This window comes from Arachis hypogaea, chromosome 1, assembly GCF_003086295.3.
Source record: "Arachis hypogaea cultivar Tifrunner chromosome 1, arahy.Tifrunner.gnm2.J5K5, whole genome shotgun sequence".
In the NCBI taxonomy this organism is placed as follows: domain Eukaryota; kingdom Viridiplantae; phylum Streptophyta; class Magnoliopsida; order Fabales; family Fabaceae; genus Arachis; species Arachis hypogaea.
In genome coordinates, this window is record NC_092036.1 from 659,776 (window position 1) to 671,987 (window position 12,212).

Here is a 12,212-nt window from a genome sequence, read left to right on the forward strand (position 1 = left end):
TTACAAAAAAGAGAACTCAAATATGCTATCCAACATCTTATAGTTAATTGCGCTATGAAATACATACCCACCACTCTGTTCGTCTCTCTTGGATTCCATTATCAATTATCACGCACAAAACCCTAGAATCTTAACATGTAAATAAAAAATAGCACTTGACGACATTACATATATATTTGTCTTTCTCTTTTTATTGGATTTGAGAAACAAAAATTCACTAATGGGTTAGCTAGCTATAGCATTTGTACCATTATCAAGAGTAAAGTGTTGCTCCTTTCCCTTATTAAAATGAGCGACATAAAAGTTACTCACCATACACGGATTAATAACAAGAATCATGTTAAGTACATACTAAAATCAGCCACCACTATAAAATATAAATTAAAAAAAAATAAATCATATATATATTTATATATAAATATATTAATAATTAATTTTAGTAACTGATTTTAGTGTGTACATAATATTTTTGTAATAATAATATTTAGTTGTTAATCATTGAGTAATAATATATTTGCGTCATGCTGCTCTAGTGCTATTATCGTCGTAGCACTATTTCGTTATTTTATATCATTTATATCTCATGCAAATTTATTGATTAGAACAATAGATAAATTAATTAAGTTTATGTTGTAACATTAAACAAGCACCTTTTATTATTCAATTTTCACTATAAAATAAGAATGATATTTTCATACAATAATAATAATAATTAATCATAATTTGTAATATATAATATTAATGTTCAAAATGGTGAAAATTATAATCAATAATATTTCATTTAATAATATGAATGATTTATGAATAATATTTAAGATAAGCAATACTAAATAAAAATTAGAATAATGAAAACTATAAATATAAACTATTTTTGAATAATAAAATTTAAAAGGCTATTATAATAATATTTTATTTAAGATTTAAACAAATCTATGAATATAATAAATTTAGTTTTGCTTTAATATGTGACTATAAAAACAAGTGAAGATAGAATTAAAAAAAGACATTAAATGTATTTTAGGGGAGGGGGGACGAGTATGTGTCCGCATCAAATAATGTATTATATGTGTGTGTTGTGGAGGGATCGGACCAGACCAGTTTAATAAATTAGTTACTGAATTTCAAATTAATTAATTCATACTCAAAGACATTTATAAGTTCAGGCTGCTACACATATAAGTTTTTGGCTTATAAAATATACAAATTGACTCAAGTTTACTAAAAAAATACGCACACCACTCTTTTAGAATCGAACATCCAACGCACGCGCCTTAATCACCCTTTCACAACACGTTCACTCTTTCTCTTCTTTCTTAATCAAAACGCAAACCGTCAATATTCAAATGACATTTAAAACAAACTACGATTCTTTAGAAACGTTCAAACTCCTCGTGAAGAGTAGAAGAAATCAAGAAGAAAAGATACAAATCTCCATGAAAAATCACCAGAAAAAATGAAGAAACATTATTCAAGGTACTGTTTTACTGTTCTTTTAGGCTTTTTTTTAGATTGTCTCTGCCATGTGCCTCATCGTTAACCAACAAAACATTAAAAGATTTCAAAAAGAAATATACTGTCTCCCCCATATTTTGGGTGTATTTCTTAAATCCTTTGGGTGTATTTCTGTAACCGTTTGAGTGTATTTCTGTAATCATTTGGGTATATTTTTGTAATCGTTTAGGTGTATTTCTGAAATTCCATTATTTTCAAAACGATTTCAAAGCTTGATTTTCAGAAATCATGAAAATCGAAGAAAAAAAACGAAGCAAGAATATAGAGAAAGAAAACGCACGTAAATGACGAAGAAGAAACCAATGATAAACGCAGGTAAAATAACAAATGAAAAGGTAAAGAGAGAACGCACGAAGGAGATCCAACAAATTTGGTAAGAAACTCCGGAAAAAAAAATGAAATATTTTAAAAAATAGAAGTTATACATTTGCGTATTAATTGATTTGAATTGATTTAAAAGTATGCTAAAGAGGCACGTAATATAAACAATACGTTTAGTAGATTTCATTCTCTTCAGACTTATAATGCTTGTAATCACAAAACATTTGTACATAGCGATTAATCCTTATAAGTTATAAAAATTAAAATAAAATACTTTAAATAATAAAATTTGTACTTCGATATCTATGAAATGATTCTAATATAATTTTAGTTTGTTTACATAATTTAATAACTTATTAAAACTAGGACTATTTGTAATAACAAATAGGTTATACAATACATTATTATATAATTTAAGTTTTTTTTTTTTAAGATGGATACTTTAATGATGATGTCTTTACATGAATACCATATTATAAAGTATTACATTATTCGATCAAATATATTAATTTATGTAACAGTTCACAATGTAATTTTTATAGAAAGATATATATCATCGTTGAATTATTCACTTTTTTTTTAATAACCATGGACTCTTAACCATCATGGTAGAATAGCTATACGGGTATGGGTAGTGCTAAAAAACTAATAATAAATAAACAAATTTCTGATAACATGTAAAAAAATTTATTTATCTATAATTTTTTTAAATTATTCTTTTACCCATTTTTTATTCTCTTTTCTTTCACTATTATAGTTTCATCACCACCACGGTTATCGACCATCATCACCGGCTACAACCACCACCAACAACCATCGGCCGACCACCACCATTATTGAACTCCATTGCCAACAACCGCTAACTAGCTACCATCGCCACTTCTGACCGTTCTATATTTTAAATTCTAAACTTTAAATTCTAGTCTTAATAAATTCTAAATCTTAAGTTCTAAATATTAAATTATAAATTTTAAATCCTAAATTCTAAAATTTAAATCCTAAATTTTATATCATAATTAAATTAGTTTTACTTTGTTTAACTTTTAAATATGTTTTTATTTGTGTTTTGAATGTTTTAATTAATTTTAGTTTTTTATTTTTTTAAATATTCAATTTTGAGTGATGAATGTTGGCTATAACATTGGTTGAAGGAAGTTGGCTCCTTATGTTTTATCTACCTAAATTTCCATAAAGAAAAACTTGGTTATTTTCTAGTAAAATCAAAATTTCCTCAATAATTAATCCAATAAAAAATATGTAATATTAAATTTTCTGAAATAAGATATATATTATTATTACATTATTGTTACGTTGGTGAAGAAATGAAGCAATATTAACCTCGAATTAAAAACTAGATGTTGTTCAATCACCTTTAGTGGACATGCATAGCACGTGCATTACTAGAGGCAATAATTGATATCATTAGGTCAGTTTGGAATGGGAATGGGATCATAATAATCTCATTACTGGTCAACAAAATTTTTTTTAGTGCACTAAAATTGCCCTTGGTCAAAACCACGAGTAAAAGTGGACTAATTATCAAAGATCCTCCAAAGAGGTTGGTACATGCATTATCAACCTTTTGTTATAAACGAGAATCTTTTTTTCTTTTCATGAAATGGTTGGAACGATAGAAACAATCAAAGCAAAGAGAACCATGCATATTGTGAACTTGTAAAATACCATTTTACCCATAGCTTATTAGTGTGTGCATGTTTTTTTTTTTTTTTCCCCTTAAAACTCACTTTCACAACCACTGTACTCTATCCGACAGCCAAACCCCACTTCTGAAATAAAATGGAAAAGAATGAGAAACCTTTGCATGTCTCCGAGGTTCAAATCGAAGAGAAAGATAGAAAAGGGCTTGGTTGAATGAAAATTGATGGCCATGGGGGCTCACTTATTATGAACTTAGTGAAATAGTGTGGTGTCCATGAACAAAAGGTATAATCATGTTCTAAGTTCTTAAGAATTTTCCTTTTTTAAATTTTTTTTCTTAGGAGAATTTTAGTTCACAAGTGAAAATAATGAGCAGTGGATATTATTTACCTTAATATAAAGTAAATCTTATTTTTGTTGAGTTTGAAAAACTTGTATCGAATTTGATGATCAAACGTTATTAAATATTGATTAAAAAATTATTAAATTATTATTTACCTCCAATTGTTTGATTTGTGCAGATTTTGTATTGGGCTATATTAAATCAAGCCCAGTGTGATTAAAGAATGTTAAGTCTTTATGCAAAATTATTTTATACAATGTAGCTGAATTTTTTTTTTTTTTGGTCAGATGGATTAGACAGCTCCTAATCCTAGGCATTACTCATGTATTACACACCCACACAACACACTCACACACACTACATGAGTTCATTTAAAGGTTCATAATTCCTCTCCTAGGATTTGAACCTGGGTGCAGCTACTTGCGAGGCAGCAGATCCTGCCACTAGTCCAAGCCTCGGCTGCAATGTAGCTGAATTTTTAATAGGATAATGAAAAAGATTGGGCCAAAAAAGCAATACAAAGCCCAAGTCAACATTATGATGGACCAACTCCGAATTGGAAGAAGAGAGAAAGAATTGATCCAAAGCTTGGTTCGGTTACCCACTTCTTTTGGTGAATGGAATTCAAAGTTCATTTCAATTGATTACTTTTCTTGGTAACCGAAACTCAAAATTAAATTGAGTTTATTGTGCATTGAAAGTTTTGTCTCTTCTCTCTTTGCTTTTCAGTCATATCAATCAACAGAGAAGAAGATAGAAGTTATCAGAAGAAAAAGTGAAGTCACAAAGAAGCCTATGAAAAAAGGCTATAAAAGATCATTACCTCAAAGATCTGAAGAAAAGTAAAGTAAGATTTTTGCCATTGAAAGCATGAATTGAAGAAGGGCTTCAAGAATTTTGAAACCAAAAATAGAAGCAATCCGCCTCTGTCAGAAAGAAGATCTCAGTTGCAAAAGTTCATTTTCATTTTTATTCATCAAAGAAAGAAGATAGCCGCTGAGCTAAACGTAAGAAGAAGCAAAAAATGGAAGGCAAGAAGCTGTCCTGGGTTAGAGGATCATCAAGGGTCCAAATCCTTTCTTGGAGACAAAGACAATATCAAGGGTTCTAATTGAAGGAGCTTGATGGGTTGAGAGAGGTACATGCATGTTGGTTTTTGGTTTTTCCTCTCTCTTCTTTTTGTTCGAATCGTTGCTGCTTTTGGTTGGAGAAGAAGTTGCTTGATTGAACCGGTTTCAACCTTAGAAGCTTTCCCTTCTATATTAAGGGTGAACGGCCAAGGGTTGAGATCAAGGAGAGAAAGAGTAAAGCACAGAGTTCTCATAGCTACCCGAAGCTAACAGTGTTCTTTTCCTTCAAAGATGTTCATTTTATTTTCTTTTTCTTAGTATTGTCTGTCTGAGTCTCATGGTGAGAAAGGTAAACATAGTGAAGTTTGTAAGAAAAAGCCAATAAGAGGGAAAATGCAGTGATCAATATTAGAGAAAAAACCATAGATATCACAGAGTTTCTTTGTACATCTTTCTGTTGTGTTTCATGATCATGTGGGGATTTCCTTTCGAGTTGGGTTAGCATTTTGCGGTTGAAAGTTAAGTTTTAAGTCCTAGTCAAATTCAGATTGAGTTTAGAATATGGGTTTGTCTCTGATAGGATTGGGTAGATCCTAAGGAAAGAATTGGTAATTGTAATCTTATAAAAGATAGTGAAATTCTATCATTGTTGTGATGGAGACTGGATGTAGGCCACATTGCACCTAGTGGCTGAACCAGGATATATCTGGTATTCGTTCTTTTTCCCTACCCCTTTCTCTGTTTCTGTTTATTAGGAGACAAAAATAAAATATCTCTCAACTCGGTACGAGACAAAACGAAAGTGTCTCTCAACTCGACATGAGACAAAAAATAGAAATATCTTCTGAAATTCCTTAAAAAATCAGAATTTAATATTCAACAAAAAAAGACTAAGATTCAACCCCTTTGTTTTAGCAACTGATTATCATCATTATACAATATACAAAAATAAATGATGTTACCTAAAAAATAATTGATATCATAATTATGAAAGTATAAATGATAGATATTATATTAATATTTCATTTTAATATTTACTAAGTTAGTATTAAGTGTATTAGAATTGACAAACAATTTAAAATTTTTGGAATACAAAAAAAATGAAAACTAATAATATTGTTGAAGTGGCAGCACTACAAAAAATTTGCTGGTAATTTATTTATCATCAAATTTAGCGGTAAAATAAATTTAACAGTATAATCTTGCTGATAATTATTTATTGGTAAATATTAACTTTTAATTGACAAAATTATAGAGTTTATTAACATCGAATTTATCTCCAAGTAAAACCGATAGTAAACTTGTTTTTTAAAATGTTTAAAAATTTAATATATAATTTTTATGTTTAAATTCAATTATTTTTAAACTAATAAAATTTAAGCTTTTACAATTTTACATAATGATTTATCTATAATTTTTTGTTAAAAGTTCATAAACAAGTTCACACATCAAAATTTAAGACGAAAGAAGAAAAATAATAATTATTCGTGTAAGAAAAATGTAGTACTATAAATATATACTGTAAATCTAGAAAAAATGAACTTACATAAGGTTTGATAAGAAATAAGATATCTCATAATAGCTCAGTAAATTACATAGTTAAAGTTCTCTAGATAATAAAATGTTAAAAGAAAAAATTAATGATATAAATGGGACAAATTAAGATTATAAAAGAGTAAACATCCAATCCGATCCTTATCCATTTTCATGAAGGACAAAGCGATCTCTGTCAAAAAAAAAGGAACTTTGAACCTCAATCTTTTTATTTTGGGATAATACGATCTTTTTGTTTAAAAAATTATTTAAATAATAAAAAAATTGATTTTGTAGGGGTTTTATTTATATTTTGTGCGGATTTTAAACCTCCACAAACTATTAATAAGTTTTTTTTTGAAAATTCATTCACCAATGGTGGTTAAGTAAAGAAAAACTCTCGATGAAATTGATGCCGTAAAAAAAAGTAATTGTAGTACAAATACCTTTTAAAAAAAAACATCGAATAAGAAATGAAAAAGAGAGCTTTAATGTTGATAATATTGGTATTGGTAATGATGACGGTAGAGGAGATAATGATGATGATAAAGTAATAAAAATAATAGAAGTAGGAACAATAATAATGAAGATGAAGAAGGTAATAGTAGTAGTGGTAATAATTAGTTATATTATTGAAAATAATTTTGTGAAAGTTTAAAACTCCCAGAAAAGACAAATAAAACTCCCACAAAATCTATTTTTATTATTATTTAAATAGTTTTTTAAACAGAGGGATCATATTGTCTCAAAATAAAAAGGTTGAGGGTCGAAGTATCCCTTTTTTTTGGACTTTATCCTTCGTGAAAATAGACAAGGACCAAATTGGATGTTTACTCGTTATAAAATAATCCATGTTTATCTGCGAATGGAACAAATTAATTATACAAAGTGAGTGCAAGTTATAGGTGAATGAGACAAATTTACAAAGAATTAATTAACATATTATGACACATGAAGATTTTAAGTAATCCACTAGCATGCATATGCATATCTCTCAAATGGTATATCTATTTAAACTTATACAATTTCAATAACTTACAAACTTAGTTGGAGATTTTGCAAACCATTAATCTGTGAACGAAGAATTACTAACACTAACACTGTAGACCTATCATCTACAAGCACACTTTTTGAAATAGCAAACTATACACCTTCAATTTCAAACTATAAATATGATCAACATACAAACTATAAACATAATTAACACATAAATTATAATTAAACAAATAAATCAAAGTTCATATATTCAAATGAATAAATTGCAATTCAATAAAATTAACAACAATTAACTCAGCAAAATTAATTCAGAAAATAATTAATTCAGATAATAATAAATTCAAAAAATTAACAACAATTAACAATAAGTCAATAATTAACTTAGAAAATTAACAAGCTTATATTAATTTAGAGAATTAACAACAATCAACACTAATAAACTCAGAAAATAATTAATTAGGACAATAATAAACTCAAAAAATTGACAATCATTCTAAACACCATCAACACAAAACAAACCCTAAATTACACCCTACCTAACCTAACATTACTTAATGTCTAATTATACTAAATTAATATAATAAACCCTGATCGCACACTTCATTAAAAAATTTAATCAAGAATTAATAAAACACTTAATAAAATTCTAAGTAAACAAAATACCTGAAAAAATATAAAAACTATAGGAAAATCACCTCTCTAATGGTGGCTACAGTATGGTGGAAGCATGGTGGTGACAGGAGGCAATAGTGAAACCAACGATAGTGAAATTAGGGTTTAGTAATATAATAAACAACCAAAAGAAAAAATGGACAATGATATACCCTAATTTTGTGGTTTATCTTGTGCTTATTTTGGGGAATTTTATCACATTTTTTCACATTTATTAAGTGAAACAATATGTTTTTGTAATTCTCATTGAATTTGTGCTTAAGTGTAAAATCATGCTTTTTAGACCCTTAAATTGGTAATTTTTATTCGCCTTTGATTCCACTAGATGCCTTGGTGTGTTTGTTAGTGAATTCAGGTTGAAAAGGCTAGGAATGGATCAAAGGAGTGAAGAGAAAAGCATGCAAAGTGGAGAACTCATGGAAAAACAAGGATTTGGAGTGAATTCATGGACGCGCACGCGTGACAGACACACACGCGTGGATACGAGGTCGCATAGCGACGTGTACGCGTGAACCACGCGTACGCGTGGATGGAAAAAAATGCCAAGCGACGCGTACGCGTGACCCACGCATACGCGTCGATACTCGCACGTGACCTCATTAAAGTGAAAACGCTAGGGGCGATTTCTGAGCTGCTCAGGCCCAAATCCAAACCACTGCTGAGGCTATTTCATGCAGAATTCAAGTTTGGACAAAGGGGGTACTTAGTTGTAGGATTGACATCATGTAGGTTAGCTTCTAGAGAGAGAAGCTCCATCTTCTTTCTAGAATTAGGGTTCTTAGGTTATTGTGCATCCTAGATCTAGGTCCAACTTCTTAATTTCATCTTTTTTCCTTTACAATTTCTTGTTCTAATACTTCAATTCTTCTTGGTTCTCTTGTTAATTTTACTTTCATGCCTCTTTTATGTTCATGACTACTCATGTTAGATTTGGATCTCCTTTTAATATAATTTGAAGTTTGATGTTCTTTTATTGTTGATTTGAGTTGCTATTCCTAATTCCTTGCAATTGATAGTTGTTAGATTTTACTATTTCTTGTCATTTATTATGCTTTCCTTTTATACCTTCCAAATGTTTGACAAAATATTTGATTGAATGTTAGAGTAGAATTTGGAGCATTCTTGGCTTGGAAAGAGGAATTAGGTAATCTTGAGTCATGAAAACCCAACCTAAGTTGGTGATCTGGAATTGTTAGCTAATATTGTTTCCATTGACGCTAGTCTTTTGCTAATTCAATTAGTAAGTTGATTAGGACTTTTGGATTGAGATTAGCTAGTCTTATTAGACTTTCTCCGAGTGTGAGGATAATATGATACCTTCTTCCATCGTCGGGGATGACGTAATAAGATAAATTCTTGTTTATTATTGTGATATGATTAACTAGTCTTGTTTGACGTTCTCCCTATGTGAAGATAAGATGATACATTCTTCTATTTGTTGGAGTTGACTAAATAGGATGAATTAATCATTGTATGATAAGGATAGAAAGCCCACATTCTCAATCTTTGCCATGAATGTCTCTCTTTATTAATTGCTTACTTGATTTACTTTTCTTGTCATTTAATTTCTTGCCCCTTTATTTTCTTACCCCTTTACCAATCAAACTCCTTGTTCCTTCGTAGCCAATAATTGACCACTTCATTGCAATTCCTTGTGAGACGACCCGAGATTTAAATACTTCGGTAAATTTTTATTGGGGTTTGTACTTGTGACAATACCAAATTAAATTTGATGCGAGAGTTATTTATTGGTTTGGAGTTATGCTTAGACAACAATCTTACCTTTGGCGCAGTGACGATGATAAGGTGACAACCTCCAACGGCAAGGGACACCAATAGCGGCAACACAACAGAGGCTTTCTATGTAGACTCTAGTAACAATGACGACAATGTGCTAATCTACGATGACAATGTGACTTACCGGTGGTGATGACAGCTCCAGGTGGTGGCGGTGCAACCTTCTTCAATAGAGTAGAGGGAGAGATATAAGAGAGAGACGAGAGAGAGAGAGAGAAGAAGAGAAGAGAGATAGATAGTTTGTAGGAGTGAAGGGGAGAAATTTCGCATTTGAATTTTACCCAAATTTACCACTAAAAATCCGATGGTAAGATGTTCGTTGTTGTCTAAACGCCATATTTTACTAAATTTTATTATTGTCGAAATTTTTCAACGAAAAATCCGACGCTAATAAAATTAATTTTCGCACATCTATTTACTGTCAAATTTATTTACAGAATTTTAAATTTGATAGTAACTTATTTGAAGGACAAATTTTCACTTGTAATCGTCGATAACGCCTGTCGCTAAATCCAACGATATTCAGCGCATATTTTGTAATACAAACAAAAACACTTCAAGTTAAAGGGTTTTTTGTAATAATTAGTGGAAGCAAAGATTTTGAAAATTAATATAAATCTTATTTGTTTTGAAAATTAACTAATTTAAATATTTTGTTTATTAAAGAAAAAAGTCTATTATATATACATGTCCTTCTTTATTTCTTTTATAACTATTTTATAGTTTATCCCTATAGTGAAATCTAAGGTAAATTTAGCTGGCTTTAAACATTTTGTACATCCAAAAAACATTAACGTGGATTTGCCGTTACCGTGTTTAATACACTAATGTTAATGTATATTACAAAAAAAGTGGGTGGACATGGAAAAATCATAAGTTATGACTTATCTGGTTTGTTACATTGATAACAATAACAATTAATTAATCAATAAACTTTGTGGTTAACATCAAAGAAACGTCACAACTCATAAACCAAACAAACCGATTACTGATTGATTGTGAACTGGGCATAGGCAGGCATATCTCACTTTCAAAATTTGTAGTTTTATTGTTCCCAGTTATCACCATCCCCTTGCTAATTTTGACCCAAATATCAGTTACGAATGCAATGCACTCAGATTGTTCCTTCAATTAGAAAAGAATCATATAATATTACTATAGAGCTACAAGCCTACAATACAATCAACTTGAATATATTTTATTTTGCTCGTTTGTCTCATCCAATCAAAAGAAATCGAAATTATTGATTTCTCTCTGTAAACAAAATCCTCAAGCACAAAGATACTGACACAATCAGACAAGGAAAATGGCTATAATTGTGTAAGTCTTACAAAAGTTTATTAATGTTGTTTCTTTCAAAGGGTTAATCTTCAAAATAATGTTTTAGAAATCATGCATAAATTTATTTACTTTTGAAAGACATTAACATTCATCGAGTTGGTCGTTCCATTAATTTATTGTTAATATATTACTATTATTACTGAATACTGATGTACATTGTGCAAGGTAAAAATTATCAAATAATATCGCTTTTTAACATGAATAATGTTAAAAAATAATAATATAAAATTATTTTATTTAATTTAATATCTATAATTATATGTTTATTATATTTAAAATTATTTATTTATTTCAACAATAATTAAGAAATAAAAACAAAGCACTAAAAAGGCCAAAGAAAAAAGTTATCCGTTCCTAAACTATAACTCTCAAACATTTTTGTTTAATATAGGTTTAATTACTCTGTTAGTCCTATAATTTTGTAAAATTTTTAATTAGATTTCTATATTTTTTTTTAATTGGGTCCCTGCACCAAAATTTTTTTAATTAGGTCCCTTTTAGCATTAATTGGCTTAATTTTATAGGGATTTAATTAAAAAAATTGGTGTAGGAACTTAAATAAAAAGAAAAAAAAAGTGTAGGGACTAAGTTAAAAAATAATTTGGTGTAAGAATTCAATTAAAAGAAGAAAAATACAGATACCTAATTAAAAATTTTGCAAAACTATAGAGATTAACAGAATAATTAAACCTTTAATAGATTATGTAATGTTTAACAGTGACACATAAAAAAAATTAATGGAACTACTAAATTAAGTCATATTTATATTATGTACGATTTTGTTAGATAGACAATTACTTTTATAAATAATGTGAACAATGGATTCTAGAATTGATTCAATAAAGTAAAAAAACACTTCATTTGCAAATTATCTCTTAAACCTTAACATTAGGATAACCATCTACATACTTAGTGAATTGAACATCCAACCATTGTTAATTGTGCATGAGTAAATCAAATAAAAAAAA